Genomic DNA, 5,373 nt, shown 5'->3' with positions numbered 1-5,373 from the left:
GGCGTTGGAGCCCACCGTGGATTGGCTCCTCTTGCGGACTTTTGACTTTCTATTGGTTGTGATCTCAAAATCCTGCCCATTCGTGTTTCCCGTGAGCGGCTCCTACTCCCGCCTCCCCGCGTGAAATTCCTTCCCATTGGCCTGGCCTCTTAAAGCAACTGAAATGGCTCGTTAAGAGAATTTTCCGGTTCCTGCTTAAATTGATAAGAGGCGACGGTGGTAGAAAACAACGCGGTGTCTCATGAACCGATATGAAGTGGCCGCGGAGAGATGATCTCATTTGTTGCGGTGCTGTGAAATAACCCTTCGCTCGCACACAAAAAAGAAGGCAGCTGCAAGAGGGTGACTTACTTCCCCACCACCCTAGCAGACACCTGTGCTTTTAAATGCATGTCGCAGATGAAAAATAGGTGCGAGGTACACTCCTGTCCCTTTCGCAGGCAATGATTTTTTTGTTGCAAAATCTCGTTTGGTATCGTGCTTTAAAAATGATGTCTCTCTAAAGTAGGACAATACTCTTTGTTAAAAGACTGGTTGGTTTAACTCCTGCAGCCTTTCGCTGTCGTGGAATCAGGTAGGCAGCTGCTGAATTTCTAGATGTTATTTTCCAGATGGATAGGCATGATTTTCTGTTGTGGCGAAACAGTCTTGTGGCACCTTAAATACAAATTAATGCAATACAGCATAGGTCACCATCCATATGGAAGTATAAATATATGTTTTATAGTATTTTGATAATAGTAGATTCTCTATCACTAAGGTGCATTTTTCCCCTGACAAGTTTCTGTGGGTAAAGGGCATAACTATTTCAAAGCACTGCAATGGAAGAGAGCCTCGGATGTAACCTTTTATTTGGAATTACATTAATTTCTATGACAGTTCCACTACCCTTGGCCTACCCATTTCTGACAGAATGGGAAAAAGAGGTCTGCGTGGAACTTTATTTTTTTAAAAATAGCTGTACATTGCTGAAGTGTTTTACAAGGATGCAGAGACCCTCTCTCAATCTTCTTTCCTGTTTTGGGAACAGGAAGATATGTTATATGCCCTGTCCAGTACAAATCTTCAGGTTTCAGACAGGAATATTTCTTCAGTACTACTACTTGGAAAGGGCAGGTGTTTATCCTGAGGTCTTCTGCATGCAAAACATGTGCTCTAGCACAGCCATTCTTTCATTTCCAACAGAGAAACTATCCATAATGCAGCTGTTACAGGCACAAAGATTGTAAACCTGCTGTTGCTCTACATATTTCCTAATCTTGAGACACACTCACTAAACATTATGGGACTTGACTGCTAAACCTTTCCACCACCACTTAACAATGACCTGATGGTGAGCTTGAGCTGGAGTATTTGTGTTCTATCCAAGTTCTTCACAGAGTAGAACCCCAGTAATTTATGGCCCTAAGTTAGTCTTGCCCATAAATTTCAGTGGGACTGCACAGAGCATCACTAACATGGGATGCAATCCTACAGTTTAACTCATTTGTGAGGTAACAGTATCAGTACTTACAGAATTTGGCACAATGCAGATCTGTGATAGCACAGCAAAGCTATAGTGAAAACCAACTTGTTAAAGAAACACAATTCCCCCAACTATACAGAGAAAAGCATCATAGTTTGTGATATCCTTGATAATCAGTGGTTCAACATTTAATCCTGGCTTTTTCCACCCACAGTCCAGTGTACTTTGTGCAAATCAGTACATTCATCCTCAGTGATGAGCATGATGTGGGAACAAATTAACAGCCATTTATTTGTTATTTGCAACAGCAGAAATAAATAAGAGATAAGTACATTGTTCAGTTATGTCGTCGTTTTGGAGCTCCCTACTTCTCCTGTAAAGCAGGCATGGTGAGCCTTTTTCAGACAGTGGGCCACATTCTAGGAGCAGGTGGGGCCAGAGACAAAAATGACTGAAGCAAGGAATATGACTCTTAACTTTTGCCCCCATGTTTGTACAATCCAGGATGTCTAGGTATGCTCTTTTGCACAAAAAATATTGTGTGATTTGTTCCCTATAGCAATTAAAATTGATAGAAGCTGCACTAGGCAGTAGTGGAGGCTGTACAGTGGTGCCTCGCTTAACGAATGCCCTGCTTAATGAAATTTCCGCTTAACGAAAGGTTTTTTCTAGTGGAGGTTGCCTCGCTAGACGAATTCGTTTTACGAAAAATTCATCTAGCGAATCGCGGTTTCCCATAGGAATGCATTGAAATTCAATTAATGCGTTCCTATGGGCAAAAAAAAAATAAAAAAAAATTCAATGCATTCCTATGGGATTCGCTAGACGAATTTTTCGTTATAAGACCCGTGGAACGAATTAAATTCGTCTAGCGAGGCACCACTGTATATGGAAGTAGGTTAGACAGCTGCTATGGACCTTGCTCATCTCTTTTGGAAAAGCAGCTGAAATTTCAGTTAAAATGAATGAGGACCTAGAACTTTAGCTGTGAGCATGCACAAGCCAATTGCTCGAAAATGAACCTGGCACTTCAGACACAAGTTGATCTCTAGACGAGAACTAAATTCTATGAAAAGAAATAGCAAACTCTCTGCACAGGGAAACACTAAATGGAGTCTAGCTTTTCCTGCAGTTTACTAAGTACACATGTTCAGTGAAAGCAATAACTGCTTTCAAGATTCAGCAGCAGCTTTACAAAATTCAACACGCATGGCAAAGCTGCAATTATAACAAATGTTCTGGCTATTTTTTAAATCACTGTCGGGCAATCACAACTTGATTTAGTTTAGTTTTATATAGACAGAACACTATAATTCATGACAAAGGATAACGAATTCTAAAACCGATGTACAAAATTGACATTTGGTACAGCAACACAGTCAGTAACATTCAAGCAGGAGGCTACTTTGTACATATTTGAAGAGAAAGAAACAGACATGTACAGATATCATGAACAATACTAAAGAGAAACAGGTGCCAGGCCCAGACTAAAAGGCTTTTAAGAATTACATAGATTGGGTAATTTCACCAGGTAGTTTTCCACCTCTGTTGCAGTGGAAGAAGCTATACATGGTGGAATTTTCCCTGCTGTGAAATTCTTAAATGTCAGAAATATTTTCCATGTTTTCTGAGAAGAACCAGGAGTATGGTATAGGGTGAGGAAATGGTATTCATCCTCTAAAGAGATATAATGTTATGGCATCGTCCTTAATTCACTGTCTAGCTGCGCCTAGAATGTACGGTAAAATCTGATAGTGGAGCTAACTTCCGAGTAGATACCAAAGTTCAATAGGACTTACTTGGACAAGTGTGTATAGGATTGGAGCTTTAGCTGCCCCCTTACATTTCCAAAAAGGACCAATCTATCCTCCTTTTCTCTAGTAAATAGCAGTAATGGAGTGTGATGAATGAATGAAGTTTAATAAGGGATTCAGGTAACCTTTAATAATTTTACAATCTAAGGCTCTTCCTCAGATCTTCAATCCCAACAAAGCCTCCTCTAGATGAAGCACTTAGCACCATAATTGCTGCCACCACCACTTCCTCTACTACCCTTCTAGGATAGCACTTGATAGCCCAGCTATCCCCACAAAATCTTAGTAACAGTGGAACCTCTAGAGATGCCCCTTAGACTCCAGCTTAACAGGCTTTGAATTAAGTTAGACCATAAAAGCCTCCAATTAAAGGTCTAATATGGCAGAGACGTTTTAGGATCCGGATCCCCTTCTATTCTTGCTTTTACTGATTAACTGCTAAATTTGAGATTTGCTCTGTTTAACATTTCCTTCTGTGTTGTTTCACCTGAAGCTGCAACTTGCTTTGCAGGGAGTGGGTGTGTGAAGAATAGACATGTTCAATATCATACCTAATTTGACCCTAGGCCAGGCATGTCAAACCTGCGGCCCTCCAGATGTTTTGGCCTACAACTCCCATGATCCCTAGCTAGCAGGACCAGTGGTTGGGGAAGATGGGAATTGTAGTCCAAAACATCTGGAGGGCCGCAGGTTTGACATGCCTGCCCTAGGCCATCCAGACCTCACGCCTGTCAGTTTTCTCCCGAAATGTCCCCCCCCCTGCTTTAGAGTTGTGAGACAAACATGAGGAACTCGTATCAACCTCACAGTGGGTAGCTCCATGCTGAGCCTGCAACTCTAAACATCTACCCCAAAATAGGTCCCACTGCACTTACGGAGACTTACGGCAGGTTTCCACTGAGTTGTTGCATGCACAGATGAGGTCTGCTGGTGCAACAGGACATTCTCCTGCCACATCCCGCCCAAATCTGCTCTGGAAGGTTGGGAGGAACCAAAGAACAGGTTTAGGGGGAGGTGTGTGTAGGGAAGAGACTTTTTGTGTGAGCAGACCTCGTTCTGTGCATGCATATCCCTCTTAGCACTACATTGAATTCCACCCCTTTCCAAACAAGCAAGCATGTTTATGTGTGGGCTGTTAGTGCAATAATGAAGATGGAATGCATATGGGGCTACTGAAGTTTTTAGAAGTATATATAAGCTTTAAAATGAGTACCACTCCTTTGGGGTTTAACCAGCTGATAAAAAGATGGCTACAAAGTAAGTTGGTACCACAGTATGGCGCAGCCCACCCATGAGGCGGGGTGAAACCGCCACCTCAGGTGGATGAAGCCCCTGAGGTGGTGCCCAGCCCCACTGGGGGTGGAAAAGCTGATACCTATTTAGTGCCAGTGGTAAAGGTGGTGGGGTGGCAGGGCAGGACTCCCAGTTTTGCCTCAAGCAGCAGAACGGGAAACGCTGTCCCTAACTACAGTTAACATTTTTGTGCAACTCACACTTTTGCTACTAACATGTACTATTATCATTTAGGCAAATACCTAAAATGGCTTGAAGAAGGCAGCAATGACTACTTAAAGATTAGAAACCTATACCACAATCAGTGATTGCCATAATACTTCTAAAACTTAGTATCCTTCCCTAACAGCTGTTGCAGAAATTTCCTTAACTTGCAGAGCAGACACTTCGTTTCAAGATGCCAGCTCAGATATGTAGAAAAGAGTTTAGTTCTATAATTTCAGTACACCCAATATTCATTTAATTCATTATCAGGAACATCTAAGACTTGATAAGGTACAAAACACAGCATACTGTTCTAAACACTTGAGTCGTTACACATTCCTAAAGAAAAGCTGTACTCTGAAGCCTCCTTCAACATTTCTATTTCTGTTGATTAAATGTAATGACTTTTGCAATCTACTCGCAATATTTATTTCCATATAGCTCCAGATGCTAGGTGTTTCAAAGGCTTAATGTAGCAGGAGTGGTGTATGGCAGCAAGGCCTACATCCTGTGGTGCAAAGATTACTTCACTCACCCTTTTCCTTTGATGTAGCAGGAAAGCAGAAACAAAAGATCATAAAACCTTGTCCAGTCCAC

This window comes from Zootoca vivipara, chromosome 2 (assembly GCF_965207765.1).
Source record: "Zootoca vivipara chromosome 2, rZooViv2.hap1.1, whole genome shotgun sequence".
NCBI lineage: Eukaryota > Metazoa > Chordata > Lepidosauria > Squamata > Lacertidae > Zootoca > Zootoca vivipara.
This window is presented reverse-complemented; position numbering follows the sequence as displayed.